The 16,389-nt window shown below is 33.3% G+C and overlaps 1 pseudogene; it reads left to right on the top strand.

The window, feature by feature from the left end:
* The first annotated feature begins 1,225 nt into the window (after window positions 1-1,225).
* Window positions 1,226-2,451, top strand: LOC101001259 (annotated as a pseudogene).
* The last annotated feature ends 13,938 nt before the right edge of the window (window positions 2,452-16,389 follow it).

A 16,389-nucleotide genomic window follows, 5' to 3' on the forward strand; every position in this document is an offset into this window, starting at 1 on the left:
TTCTCCATTCTCCACCTGCATTTCACCATTTTTCATGCATTATTCCATTCGTTAATGTACAAATATTTATTGAGCAACTACTATTTAGCAGGCAATATACTATGGGCTGGGTATTCTGTGTTGAGAGAGACTGGCAAAAGCAAGTAATAAATAAATGGTATATAATAACCCCATAATAAAATGTCAAAGAAAAAGTTAGAATGGATTATTCCTGCAAAAAAAGTATCTATCTATTTTTAAAATGTTAGTTTTCTACAGTATCTGCATTTTTTGTTTCCTAATGGAAATAAAATTTTGCTTTAATGTAGTCAACTATATGTTTATACATTTATTCTTTAAAGTATTTAATTGTGATATATACATTTAATTTTTAAAAGTATATAAATGTATAGGAATGGTTCAAAGACAATAAAATTATCCCTCTTATATCCAGCTTCAGAATTAGCAGATCACCAGTACATGCCTTCAGCTCTCTCTACCTGCCCTTAGAGTATTACCTCCTTTCTCTTCCCAATGTTAAATGTTATTGCAAATACTTTTATAATCCTATTTCAACTCTTCATAATTTTGCTACCTACTTGCTTAGCATCACTAACTTTAAAAATTATAAAGATAAATCATAGTATATGTGTTATTCAGCAATTAGCTAGATGTGCTTAATAATATGTTTGCAATTTCTCCACTTCTACACATGTAGCTGTAGTTCATACAGATTTAGTGTTTCATTGTGTAGCAATAACAAAATTGTTTTTCCATTTCATGTTTGATAAATGTGCAAACTGTTTTCCACACTTTTGCAGAGAAGTGATTATATACAAATGTTAGTGAACATTACTGTGCACATCGCTGGGGGAACATAGACAATCATTTCTCCAGAATACACATAATAATGTTATTACTGAATCGCATGTCCAGCTTTACAAGATAACTAAAACAGTTTAAAAACAGAAAACAAAGACATTTAATGCACAATGTGAGGATGAAAAACTATATAACCAACTTAAATGCAAAAAAAAAAAAAAAGTAATTCAACATCCATTTACTAAACAACAACAGCAACAAAACTTGCATACTAAAAAGACAGGAAATTCGGTCATCAGCAGAGCCTGGGTCCTGTCCTCTTGTTCTCCTTCCCAGACAGCATGAGCTTCACCACTCACTCTACTGTCACCTACTACCGGCCCCTGGGTTCTGTCCAGGCATACAGCTAAGGTGCTCAGCGTCTATGCAGGTGCTGGGGCCACTGGTTGCCAGATCTCTGTGTCCCGCTCCACCAGTTTCCGGGGAAGCTTGGGACCCGGGGGCTTGGCCACGGGGATGGCCTGGAGGATGTGGCAGGAATGGGAGGCTTCCAGAAGGAGGAGACCATGCAAAGCCTGAACGACTGCCTGGCCTCCTATCTCGACAGAGTGAGGAGCCTGTAGAACAAACTGGAGGGTGGAAAGCAAACATAGGGTGCACCTGGAGAAGAAGAGACCCCAGGTCAGAGACTGGGGTGATTACTTCAAGACCATTCAGGACCTGAGGGCTCAGATCTTCACAAATACTGTGGACAATACCCACATTGTTCTGCAGGTCAACAATGCTGGTCTTGCTGCTGCTGACTTTAGAGTCAAGTATGAGACAGAGACGGCCATGTGCCAGTCTGTGGAGAGAGAAATCCAGGGGCTCTACAAGGTCATGGATGACACCAAAGTCACTTGGCTGCAGCTGAAGACATAGATCGAAGCTCTCAAGGAGGAGCTGCTCTTTATGAAGAAGAACCATGAAGAGGAAGTAAAAGGCCTGCAAGTCCAGATTGCAGTTCTGGGTTAACCATGGAGGTAGATGGCCCCAAATCTCAGGATCTCACCAAGATCATGATAGACATCCGAGCCCAATATGATGAGCTGGCTCAGAAGAACCGAGAGGATCTAGAAAAGTACTGGTCTCAGCAGATTGAGGAGAGCACCACAGTGGTCACTACTCAATCTGCTGAGGTTGGAGCTGCTGAGGTGATGCTCATGGAACTGAGACATACAGTCCAGTCCTTGGAGATCGACCTGGACTTGATGAGAAATATGAAGGCCAGCTGAGAAAATAGCCTGAGGGAGGTGGAGGCCTGCTAAGCCCTGCAGAAGGAGCAGCTCAACAGGATCCTGCTGCACCTGGAGTCGGAGCTGGCACAGACCCGGGCAGAGGGGTAATGCCAGGCCCAGGAGTAAGAGGCCCTGCTGAATATCAAGGTCAAGCTGGAGGCTGAGATCACTACCTACTGCTGCCTGCTGGAAGACAGCGAGGATTTCAGCCTTGGTGATGCCCTGGACAGCAGCAACTAACTCCATACAAGCCATCCGAAAGACTGCCACCCGCTGGAAAGTGGATTGCAAAAGGGTGTCAGAAACCAAGGACACCAAAGTTCTGAGACATTAAGCCAGCAGAAGCAGGTTCTCTTTGGGGAGCAGGAGGCCAATAAAAAGTTCAAAGGTCAAAAAAAAAAAAGAAAAGAAAATTCATTGATGAATTTTTAACTTCTAATGTTCCTATGTTCACTTAATTGTAGCCTTTAATGCTTCATATCCCCATGCTAAGTCAGTGGTTTCTTTGATAAATCTTTATTTTATTCTCAAATTTACTTACTTTTATCATGAGGGTCTTTAGCAGTATCAATTCTAAATGCTGTCTTAATTTCAGGCCATCTATTCACTTTTTATGTAAAATAGAAGTTTGAGTCAGTCTGTATTCAAATTCATTTGGTGGATTCCCCCATCCATATATTTCCTATTCATTTATTTATTTAGCAAAGATTAATTGAGTCTTACTATTTCCCGAGTACTATGTAAACTGGTGATATAACTGTAAACATTCAAAATTTGTCTTCTATGAAAAACAGAAAATAAATATAATAAGCTATTAGCTATTGATAAGTCCTAAGAAGAAAAATAAAACAAAGAAATGAGTAACAGGTGATGCTCTTTTGATGGATATTCATGAAAGTCTTCAAAAGGTGATGTTTGAGCTGAGATCTAAATGGTTGCTATGAATGAGCAAAGTGTCTGTTTGTAGAAAGAATGATTCAGTTAAAGAAAATAGTACAAAGATCATGATGCAGAAAGACTCTTGACGTGTTTAAACTTGCCATGTTCATGGCAAGAAGGCCAGTATTGCCATACTGATAGAGTTTGTTGAAAACATTCAGAGATATAGTAGAAACAGTAGTTACATACTGACATAAAGGTATCTGTCTCTTGTTTAGAACTATTAAAAGAAACTGTTGTAAATACTGCTGGCTGGAATATACTATTTACCAGAAAAAAAGGAAATTAATTCTACTTCTGTTACTTTTGTTTGTTGTTAAATCTCTTTACCTGCTTGAGTGATTATGGGGGATTATTTCTCAAATCTTCAGAATTCAAGCATCTTGCCAGACTCCATTAATTCTGCATTAATTTTGCCAGAAATAAAATGAATACATTTGCCTTAGAACTTCAAGTCATCTTTAGCATAGAGATATTATTGTTTTGTCTTACCTTTGATTTATTTTGTGTTATCTGTTTGTTTTGTGTATTTATTGGACAATTTTATTTGTAGTTAGGTCCTCTTCTCAGTAATCCTTGGTTTTGATTAGTTTCTCTTTTTGTATTTGTCTTTTACTGCAATAATTCTGAGGGAATTAATAAAGATTACCTTCTAAAATTTCTATTTCCATTTCTTCTGTTTCCTTTTAAGATTTTATGGTTGTCAATGGGAAATATAGTCCTTCTTACATTTTTTGTTTCTCTGTATTGTATTTTTAATTAAGCAAGTTATTTCCTGCTGCAATCTGCTTCTCAGATTTATGTCTTTGCATTCCTGCTTGCTTTCTTCTTATGTTAGACTTCTATTTTTATAAAAGCAATATCACATTGTACCTCATTGAGAATTCAAAGCAAATCTTTTTCTAAAACTTTTATTTTCAAACTCAGCTATTATTCGGGGGTATTAATTTTTTTGACTTTTACTGCCTATGGTTCTCCCCCAACATCACTAACTCTAGCAATATGTTTTGTTTTGCTTTGCATTTTATTAGTGTTGCCAATTTATGGTTAAAAGAAGTATTAAGTATTAAAGTTCTTATATACCAAGTATAAAAGCGGTAGGAATTTTCTGATTTGATTTTTAATAATATTTCCCTGGATTGTCCAGAGGCATTGGAATGAAGTTTTGGTGATGAACCATCTTGGGAAAAGGTGCAACACACTATGAATAAGAAATATGAAAAATAAAAGTAGAGATGCTTTCTGTAACCATGGAATCCCGGTATGCTAAAATTCAGACCCATAAAAGAGCAAATGCTCTACTTTCTGAAGATGTTAAAAAGTAAAAGAAGTTGAATCTATATCTCTTCCTCAGTTATAAATAGATCATCACATTAATGACATTAGAAATGTAAAACTATTGAAAATACATACACTATTGCAATATCAAGTTAAATAATTGAACCACTTAAAATTAATTAAACATTGATAAAAGAAATTGAATAAGAAACAAATAAATGAAAAGATATTTTGTGTTCATATATTGGAAGAAGTAATATTGTGAACGTTTCTATTCTACCAAAGATATCTATTGATTCAATGCAATACCTATCAAAATACTGACAGTATTTTTCATAGAAGTAGAAAAATAATTCTAAAATTCCCATGGAATTACAAAACATGCCAAATAGCCAAAGCAATCCTGAGCAAGACAAACAAAGATGGGATCATCCCACTGCTTGGTTTCAAAATATACTACAACGCTATAGTAATCGAAACAGCATGATACTGGCATAAAAACAGACATGTAAATCAGTGTAACAGAACAGAGAAACTAGTAATAAATCCATGCATTTAGAGTTAATTGATCTTTGACAAAGATGCCAAGAAGACACAGTGAAAAAAGGGTAGTGTCTTTAATAAATGATATTGAGAAAAATGGATATCCATATGCAGGAGAATGAAATTGGACACTTATGTCCACACCATATACAAAAATCAACTCAAAATGGATTAAAGACTTAAATGTAAAACTTGAAATTGTAAAACTACTAGAAAAAAAATGTTGTGGAAAAGCCTCTTGCCAATAGCTGGGCAATAAATTTTGGATATGACCCCAAAAGTACAGGCTACAAAAGGTAAAATAGACAAATGGGACTGCATCAAACTAAAAAGCTTCTGCACAGCGATAGAATCAATCAACAGAGTGAAGAGACAACATATGGAATGAAAGAAAGCATTTGCATACCATACATCTAATGAGGGATTGATGCTTAAAATACGTAAGGAACCCACACAATTCAATAGTAAGAAAACAACCCAATTAAAAATGGGCAAGTAGTCTGAATAGACATTTCTCAAAGGAGGTACAGAAATGCCAGCAGGTATACGAAAAATAATCAACATCACTAATAATCATGGAAATGTAAATCAAAATCACAACTAGATGTTACCACACATCTGTTGGAATAGTTAATATCAAAAAGAAAAATGATAACAAATGCAGGCAAGGACGTGGATTAAAAGGAACTTTTGTACACTGTTGGTGGGAATGTAAACAGTATGGATGCCCCTCAAAAGAATTAAAAATAGAACTACTGCATGCTGCAATGATCCCACTGGTGGATATATTTCTAAAAGAAATAAAGCCAGTATGTCAAATTTATAGCTGCACTCCCATTTTTATTAATATCTGTTGCAGCATTATTCACAGTAGCCAACACATGAAAACCACATAAGTGTGCGTCAATGAATGAAAATTAAAAAGAATGTGTGCGTGTGTGTGTGTGTGCAGAGGTATAAAGGGTTTAATGTTTCTGCGGTGCAGAATGGGTAAGTTCTGGAGATCTAATATGCAGCCTGGTTAATTTAGTTAATAATACTGTAACTTATACGGGGAATTTGCTAAAACAGTAGATTTTAAATGTGTTTTCAAAAACAAAAAGTAGGTAATTATGTGGTGTGATGTGTAAGTTATCTTTTCACAATGTATACATCTTTTCAAACATCATTTTTTACATCATAAATATATACAATTTTTATTTGTCAATTATGCCTTAATAAAGCTGCGAGAAAAAATTTAAACTGATTTCCAGCAGGAAACTGTTGCATTTATAATAATAGCTTTAAACCTATAATTTAATAAATAAGTTCAAGCATTGATTATGATTTGGAAGCACAGCCAACTTTATTTTTGGAAAGTTGTATTATTTCACATCTTTTATTTAATTAAAATTGAAGCTAAAAGATTAATATTGTCAATTCCCCCTACAAATACCTTCATTTTATCTGACATAAGTTAAGTATACCAGCATAATCTTTATTAATTTTTAACCCATGAATTTCCCCTTATTCTCCTCGTGTAATGATAAAACATTCTTTCTGATTCATTTTAGATCCATCTTTGTTCACTGAATTTTTTTTCTAATTTTTAAATTTTCCGTGGCTATAGTATGTCTGTGATATTCAGCAGGAGGCTTTGAGAACACATTTTACTTTTAATCAATTTTACTTTTAGAAATGAATAAGGTATTGTTTTTGAGTTTTGAATGACTAAATGTAAATATAATTTTACAGTCAAGTTATAAAAGATCCAGTTAGAATTGTGAAGGATGATCCTAAAAATAAATATATTAAATATATAAAACTGAGATGCCAATTATTTCAGTCTATTAAATTACTCTTAACATCACCACTACTAACAAAAGTTCCACTGTGATTTTTTAATCTCTCTCACATAAAATAAAACTTCTTTTAACCTTTGGCAATCTGGACTAATTCCAATTATCTCAATAGTTTTTTTTTCCCCCAATTTTACCTAATATTTTTAATTTGCTTTATGCAATAACATATGTGATTCCAAAAATAGCTATGACAATCTCAGATCATTCTTCCACATACATAAACCTCATTAGCAGCTTAGTGATGACCTTTGTAACTAAGCAAATATTGTTAAATATTGAAACAATGTATTGGGCATTTTAACTCTAGCAACTATGACAGATCAATTCAGAATTCATACTAGTTCAAATAAAATAGAAGTTTATTTTTGCACGACAGTCCAAAGCTATGTTCCTTGTCAGAAGGAAAGCTCCACACAGTCATTCAGGAATCTAGGCTGCCCAAGATGCCACCCAGCATGTGACTTCTACAGTTACTGTGGCTTTCTTCATCCTGGTCAGACAAAAGGGAAGCAGGACCTGAAGGAACATGTATGAGCTATTTCAATGCACAAGGCCTGGATGAGGACACATTACTTTCACTTATTATGCATACATGGCTTCATTTAATTGTATAAGGTGCTAGAAAATATAATCCAGTTATACATCCAAGAAAAAGAGGGAATTGAAAGTTAGAGAATAGGGAGAAGTTTCTGACACAAAATACTGAGGAAAAAATCATATAGAAATAAGTTGATCAATTCTCTGATTTTGCCCAAGACTGTTCTAATTTTAAAACTGAATCTCCTCAATCCCAGACAAACCAGAACAGTTTGTCACTGAATATACAAAATTCATATATATCAAAAGAAGAAGATAGCTTAAAAATAATGTTTCAATATGAATAAATTTTGTCATAGAGTAACCTGAGAATTCGTTGTTAAAGAAAAATAATTCTTTATATTTTTTATTGTAGATTAAACAGGACAAAAACTGGCTAGGAATTTATATGATCAGAAAAGAAAAAAAAACTTTAGGCCATGAAAATTTGGCAATATACTTAACAGTTTTGTGTACATACATTATTTTCACTTTTTAAAATACATAAAATGCTCAAAATTAACAAAACACATACGTGTGCATTTTCCCCCAAAGTTACTCATATTATATAATTTAGACATTTTGTGTATGTATATTCATCATTATAAATTATAAAAAATTAGATATTTTAAAAAGATAAAATAAATTTCTGACACAAAAAACATACAAATATATTTTATACAAACAATATCTGGAAAACATTTTGTATGTAAATATAATGTGTTAATTCAAAGATATGGAAATGTTCAGGATATATTATAATGTTACATAAAAATTTACTTTAAAATTATAAAGAAACTTTTTAGAATTAGTAACTATATCTGCAATTATATACTACATACAAGGCTATAGAGATCTAAATTTGTTTTCAGATGTATATTTTTCTTGTCATCGAGAAGATTTTGTAAACAGCAGTGGTTTACTATCTTGATTTACCTATGCAATTCTTTGATTTGATAACCAAAATTTAGTAACACAGAACTTGTTTTTCTTTAGTTGTTAATGATCTTTTTAGTATTTTGAAAAATACAATATTCGTTTTCATTGTCAGAAAACACATAAATAAGGAAACATTCTATTTTTTTTCTTTTAGTTTATTTTTAATTTTTGAGATGGAGTTCTGGTCTATCGCCCAGGCTGGAGTGCAATGGCGTGATCTAGGCTCACTGCAAGCTCCGCCTCCCGGGTTCAAGGGATTCTCCTGCCTCAGCCTCCTGAGTAGCTGGGAATACAAACACATGCTGCCACGTCCAGCCAACTTTTTGTATTTTAGTAGAGATGGGGTTTCACCGTGTAGCCCAGGCTGGTCTCGAACTCCTGAGCTCAGGAAATTCGCCCACCTCGACCTCCCAAAGTGCTGGGATTATAGGCATGAGCCACCGCGCCCGGTCCAGAAACATTCTTAACAGGTAGTAAGCCAATGCGAGGAGGGGTGGAACTTACACGGCCATTTGGCTTTTAAATTATAAATTTCAATATATACCAAAACGTGTGTGTAGTCAAGTATTAAAAAAAAAAAAATCTTAAATATGCTGCCTTCTGTACTGCAGGAATGGCCACAGACTTGCTCCTTGCTCTGACTATGTAATGACACCACTTCTATGTTCATCATCACTTTTAGATATTAATGATCAGATAAAAGGCTCGATTTCAGTGGAATTAAGAGAGAGAGAGAGTAGATACTGATCTCAAGAAGTGTCAGTAACATACTTATTATCAACTTAAGAGAAAAAAATCAAGGGAAGGAGGAAGATATTTGGGGAACACAAACATGATCAAGCCTCAAATAACACATGGCAGATAATCTCCCAGTGCTTCTATATTCTAAATTTACCTTTCTTCTCAATGTAAGCTGAAATGTTACCAAATAGAAAGTATTCTCCTAAGTCTTCAAGTATTCTGACTTTGATTATATCATTTTTGTCTTTACATAGTTGTAGTAAAAGACAAATTTGCCAACATTTATGAAGAACGATTGTTTCTCTCAACAGGATCTAAATACTTTGTTAACGATCTTTAAGTAAATATATTTCTACTGCCACACCTTCCAGAGAATGCTAAATAAAAAGAGTTGTTTCTGGAAGGATCACTTCAATCTAAATCAAACCTACTATTTGGAGTGCTCATTATTACAACTGAGAATGTAAGGAGCATATATAAAACAACTTTGTTTTATCTGTTAACATGTTTGACATATTCTCCAGACTGGCAGCCCAAAGGAACCTTATTAAGTTGGAGTCACTGTGTTGGAGGATGAATTCTCATCATTTATTTGCCCTTGAGTATACTCACAAACCATCCCTGTTAGTTTCTATTGCTGTACAAAAGCATTGCTCCAAACGTACCTGCTTAAAACAGCAGGTATTTATTTTCTCACTGCTTCTCTGGCTTGAAATCTGAGTACCACCTAGCTGAGTGTTGGCTAGGGCTGAAGTCTTAGCTGAGGTTCACCATGGTAAGATTTGCTACTAAGTTCACTCAGGTGGTTGGCAGAATTCATTTCTTTGTGGGTGTTGAAGGTTTTTTGTTTTTGTTTGTTTGTTTGTTTTCTGTTTTTTGTTTTGGTTTGGTTTTTTTGCTTGTTTTGTTGTTGTTATTGTTTGGTTTTTGCTGGCTTTCAACAGAAGGCAACTTTCAGCTTCTAGAAGTTGTCCAAATTTTCTTGGCATGAGCGATCACTCAACATGGCCACTTGTTTCCTTAAAGCCACAAAAGGAAAGGAAGACACTATAGCAAAATGCCATCACTAATCATGTATGCATAATCAGATACCTCTGCTGCATTCTATTGGTTAGAAGCACATCACAGGAACTCTTAAAAGGAGATAATCACACAACAGCACGAACATCAGGAGTTGGGATAACGACATCTACCTTTAGAATCAACCTGCCACACCATTCATACATATATTTTTATCCAACATTCCAATAATGTTAATAGTCTGCTGAAAAAAATTGTCTAGTGTACCATTTGATAGAATAACAAATTGAAGTCTAATTTATACAAACCTTTATGCCTTAGACATTTATCCTACATCATAATCTAAGCAAAACTCTGAATCAAAGAATGTGACCCAGAATTCTATTTTAAAGTTCTGTATGAACTTCAATTTCTATTTTCACAGATGTGGAAGAAAAATTAAATGATAATCACATTGAAAAACTCATCAATCTACCTTTTGAAGTAGGAAAGTTAAATGAATACAAATACCTTCATTATACAGCAGAAATTGTCTGCATTAAATGCACAATCTCACATACCAATAGACTTAATGAATTAAAACATGCAACTCATTATTTGAGAAAATATCATGAAGTTTTGAATTTACCAGATTACTGCTTCTATGGTCCTAGGGTTATTTATTAGTAAATTCTTAATAAATGAATTATAAAGTAAATATGTCTTCAACCCTAACACAAAATTATGAACTCAAGGATTCTGACAATGAATGCTCTTTTTTATTGACATTTAATTGAACCATGATTTTTTGAATATATAAACTTTAAAATATTATCAAAATACTAAAATAAAGATATCTATCATTGTGTTTATTCTTTCTTTATATATATATATCTTAAAATTCAGTTATGCATTTAAATCACCATGGCTTCCAATTTCTCTAACCTAATATTTTTATATTTATGTATTTATTTTTATTTTTTCTCTGACTTAATATCATCTTCTACTTGTACTACAAGACATGACTCCTACTGTATATGTCTTCATTTCCAAATTTGTTCACTACAGAGAAGTCAATTAATGCAGCTTGGTTTTGCTTCCTTGTTGGCAATCTTTTAGAAGTTTTGGGTTCCTTTTTGGATGAAATCTGAATTTGTTCAGTTAGTTCCTGTAGTCCTGTATAATCGAGCACTTTATAAATGTCTTCCTGCTTCTTGCCTTGTTTAATGTGCTACAGTTGTATGCTTTCAACTGCTCAAAGAATCATCTTCCTTACCACCTCACTGACCCAACACTTCTTTTATTCCTTTCCTGGATAATTGCATCAAACTCTCCAGACCTCAGGATATGTTACTTCATATAACTAGCATTCCAATGATAAAGGGGGTATCAGGGCTGATAGATTTAGCAAGTCAACATTGGTAAGATGCTTCACTGTGATAGGCATGTGAAAACCATTGTCTCTGAAGAATAAGTTAGTTCTAGTAAACTTGTACAATTTAAATGCAGATATGGCATAATTCCATGGTGAACAAATCATAATTATTATAGAAAAAATAGATAATTAAAATGAGACATATCTTCTAGAAATTATTCCTCTTTACATTAGTAAACATTCCAATATTTATATATTCACATTTTATATTAAACGAGTTCATAATATTTATAGAGTTTCAAAAATTACTTTTTTAGAATTATTGCAAAATATTAAATATAAAATGTGCTTATATATTCAAGTTCATAGAATATACAGTTTTACCTTTTATCATTGAAAAATAGTCCCTTGGGTCATAATTTATTTAAACCTACTCTTTTTGGTTGAACTTTTCCTTAAAATTTTCCTATTTTTAACAGTACTGTAATGAATATTCTTATAGGTAAATATTTTTATATGCACTTTTTTTCTTAAAATCACTATCTAAAGATTAAATTAATGGGTCAGTTGGCATATATATTTTTAAGCTATCAGAAATGATAATACTAATTTATACTCTAATTAATATGTTGTAAAGTGATTTTGAATCCTGTTAATCCATCCTCAAAAACTCAAGCCTCTGAGTTACTTGTAGAAGGTTAATCAAAATGCAAAGTGGGCAAATGACAAATTCTAGTATAATTTTAAGAGAAATTAATTTTAAATACCTTGATATTTTATATACATTCTCTGTACAAAATAGAATTAATAACAACATGATTAATTTATTAATATTTCATACAACTATAGAGACTCAGCAGTTAAAGTATGTAATAAATTAGAGAGATATTAACTGGGAAAAGATAATCAGCTCACTGGCTACCCTCACGGTTGAATTAATTTAATAATTTTGCCAACATCTTAAATTCTATAGTCTCAAAAATCGTATTTAAAAATTATGTGTACATAGTAGGTATATATATTTATGAAATACATGCAATATTTTGATATAGGCATACAACGCATAATCGTCACATCAGGGTGATTATGGTCAACAATAACTTGTTGTGCATTTAAAAATAACTCAAAAATCTTATTTTGACAGAACACTAGGGGCCAGTTTATCCATATGTCAGGATAGATTCCAATTATTTATGTCCAGACAGCCAGTGGATTAAAAGAACATAATAATTACAGACAGGTTAAAAAATATCTATGTTATCTGACCCATCTAATTAATCTTTAGATAGTTACTTTAAGAAAAAAGTGCATACAAAAATATTTACCTATAAGAATGTTCAGTGTAGTACTGTTAAAAATAACAAAATTTTGTAATTTTTTAAATCATTCTTATAATTTTTATAACCTGTCATAAGTATGGTAGAGATACAATCAGATACACTTACATAAACATCATTTCTGTATTCCTTTCTAATTGCAGACCTGCTGAGAGTGTCAAGTTTTAGTAAAATTAAAAGAGTTATTTTATAGCAGAGGATTATGTATGTCATGCTGATGTTTAATGAAATCCGTGACACCAAAGGAGAACATTTAGGGTGAGTCGATACATAGAATATGACTTTTCCCTAGAAGTTCACAGGAATGACAAAGCTCTATTGCAAATGTGAAGAGGTTCAATGGTCTAAATGATATCCTCTTTCCTTTGCACCATGGATTTTTAGAAGTTTATATGTTATGCCAAGGTTTGTCATATTTTCAATGCTTTATTTTGTGAAAGTATTTAATATGCAAGCCATTTTAATTTTATAATAGCTATCCTAATCAAAGGGACATGTCTGCTTTAATAGTATATATTACTGTTCTGTGTCACAGGATTGCAGCTTAATTTATTTAATCACCTGTGTAAAATAGCATCCATAAGAAAATTGTTGTGGGGACTGTCTTCCAAAGCACCATATATGATATTTTCCACTGGTTTAGATTGCCTGTGTTAGTATTCATCAATATAGATGATCAAGAGTTGCAATATCGATTGGTATTGATGTCAAGAAAGCTTTTAAAAAGAGAGGTAACCTCAATGAGCTTGAATAAGAAAGGATTTATGGAAAACATTTAAGCATAGGAGTAAATGTGAAACACATTTCAAAGGAAACAAGTTAGCAAATGGTTTAATTGACAGAAAGCTCTGTGTAAATAATGGCTGAATATTTTTTCACTGTTCATTTGAATAAGAAAGCCACTGACATTAGTAATCAATGGTTTACCTCTAGATTTTTACAAGTAAAAGAGTTGTCGAAATAAAATTCCAAATGCTACAGCATGTCTGAGATCAAGATTTTTAGTTAATGTTCATTGATTTCATATTGTAACACTGAATTTGTTAATGTAATTTTGCAACAAAACTCATTTCCTATTAATATAAAAGGGTTAACATAATTTAAAAAGAAATAGATAAAGTTCATTCATTCTTTTTTTTTTTTTTTTTTTTTTTTTGAGACGGAGTCTCGCTCTGTCACCCAGGCTGGAATGCAGTGGCCGGATCTCAGCTCACTGCAAGCTCCGCCTCCCGGGTTCACGCCATTCTCCTGCCTCAGCCTCCCGAGTAGCTGGGACTACAGGCGCCGGCCACCGCGCCCGGCTAGTTTTTTGTATTTTTTAGTAGAGACGGGGTTTCACCGCGTTAGCCAGGATGGTCTCGATCTCCTGACCTCGTGATCCGCCCGTCTCGGCCTCCCAAAGTGCTGGGATTACAGGCTTGAGCCACCGCGCCCGGCCGAGTTCATTCATTCTAACTTAAGATCAGGCCTAATGTATTCTATTCTATAGTGATTAATGACACTCTGAAAAATACAACTGGGAACTAAATGTGCCATAGGATGAAATTAAGAAAAAATATAACAAAAACAAATATTTCTAAAATCAAATTAAGAGATGATTTAGATTAAATTTTCAAAACAGACCCAATCAATTTTTGACAATAAACATTTAATCTGTCAAGGGCTTAGCTATACAAGCTTGTGGTGGATGAGTTACATGTGATAAAATTTTATTTGCCAGAAAGATGAATTCTCAAATTCCCATCTTTGCATTCATTGATTATGTTCTCTAGAAATGAATCTGAGGATTCTTTTAGTCCCAGTTCCGTGGATAGTTACTGACTTTTAGATAGTAATGAACACTAATTAGATAAGATTGTTCCTTGTGGTAAAACAATAGCTTGAGGGAAAAAAATAATACTTGCATGCTTCATTGAGGACCAGAAAAGGATATTATACATTGCATTATTTTGTACTCATGCTTCACAAATCCCTGAATGAAGAACTAATAAAGGTGCATATGCATTTTACTATTTTTTATGTAGTATTACTTAACTGATTGATGTACACTAGTTATTATTTCTTTATAATAGTTTATTTTAAAGCTTATTTGTTTAGGATTCTGTTTTTCACTACTACATTGGACACTGAACTAGGTGTCTAAATAAAAGAATGGATTAATTAATTATTCTTTACTCTGTAATTTGAATTATGGATTGTATCACTGAAAACAAGCAAGCATCAAATAGCTCACAGGATAAGCTGGTAGCACAAAATTAAACTTTCATTTTCTTGATTTCCAAGATATTATGTTATTCTATACACTGCATAGCAACTTTTCCTCCCTATAAGAATTTTAAAATTTATTTTAATTTTTCTTTTTATTGATATTATTTAATTAAGAATTCATAATTTTACATACCTGTGTGACTCTATGATGTTTTGATATAGGTGTATAATATGTAATGATTAAATCAAGCTAATTATCAGATCCATAGCCTCACTTCTTTTTTATGGTGAGTTATGAGAAATGTACCCTCTAGGCCATGGTGCCTAGAGGAGGAATAGGTGTCCCTAAAAACATAAACATCCCAATACATATTTGAGAACATATGAAAATAAAAACAGTTTCATCACACACAGTAGGCAAATAGCTGAAAAATTATCCTAAAAGCAACTTAGAGGCAGGTAGTGGGACAGATCACTGGAGTTGTCCTGCTGCTACCCAGTAATGCCCTGTATGTAAGTTGTAACAAACTCATGTACTCAGCAAGCTAGCCTTGTCTGAGTCCTTCTTTTTTTCCTTGGTTTCTTTCTAGTTTGGGGGTCCTTGCATGGGGAGATGTTACGTTGCTTGGTTTTCCTCATAATAGCATCGTGTGAGGTTGTGCTTAGAGGGAGCTCCAGGTTGCACTATCTTAATATACTTTCTTCCGAGGAATGACAGATACTTTTCTCTACTATTTGTATATAACATCAAAGGGAAAAGCTCTGACTGGTCCAAGTTGGATTTCATGTCCATTCCTAGCTCAATATCTGTAACCAGAGGTCACATGATTGTTCAGGAATTAATCACAAGCTTGTTACTGTGGTTATGTGACCTCCATAACAAGAACCATACTGGGTGGTGAATGGATTATTTCATAAGAGAAGTGGGGCTGCTGCACATAGAAAAGAGATAACAAGATAATCTTGAGGAGAGAGCAATTATGTCTCCAAATGTTGTTATTCATTTTATCTATTAGAAGTTCCAAACAATCCTAGTCGTATGGACACAGACATTACACAATTTAGGAAGGCAAACATAGGTCGTAGAGTGCTATATTATAGTAGAGTACTATATTACTATTATGTACATGCAAATGTCACGTAATAGTTTTCAAAGTGATTTAATTAGTTTTATATCCCTGTGAATTCAGGAGAGTGCTAAATATATGGTAGTTCAAAGTCTAAAGTTCCTGTCTTAAAAAAAATCAAAAGTAATGCCTTAGTATTTATGCTCTCTTGGACAAACAACTAAACTCTTCAGAACTTCATTCATGAATTGGGAGTAGTAATGGTTCTAACTTCATGGATTTGTAATTAAGATTGAATAGGCAAATATATGCAAAGTGCTTTGAAATGTCCCTGACACATATTAAGCACTTAGAAAAGTTTACCTATTATTATTATCATAATTATATTTCTGTTGCCGTGATTTAATCACATGGCTTTGTTATCCTTTCCACATTGGACTGAAAACCAGAAATCAGCTTGTCATCTAA

The sequence above is a fragment of the Papio anubis genome, chromosome 13 (genome assembly GCF_008728515.1).
Source record: "Papio anubis isolate 15944 chromosome 13, Panubis1.0, whole genome shotgun sequence".
Taxonomy (NCBI): Eukaryota; Metazoa; Chordata; class Mammalia; order Primates; family Cercopithecidae; genus Papio; species Papio anubis.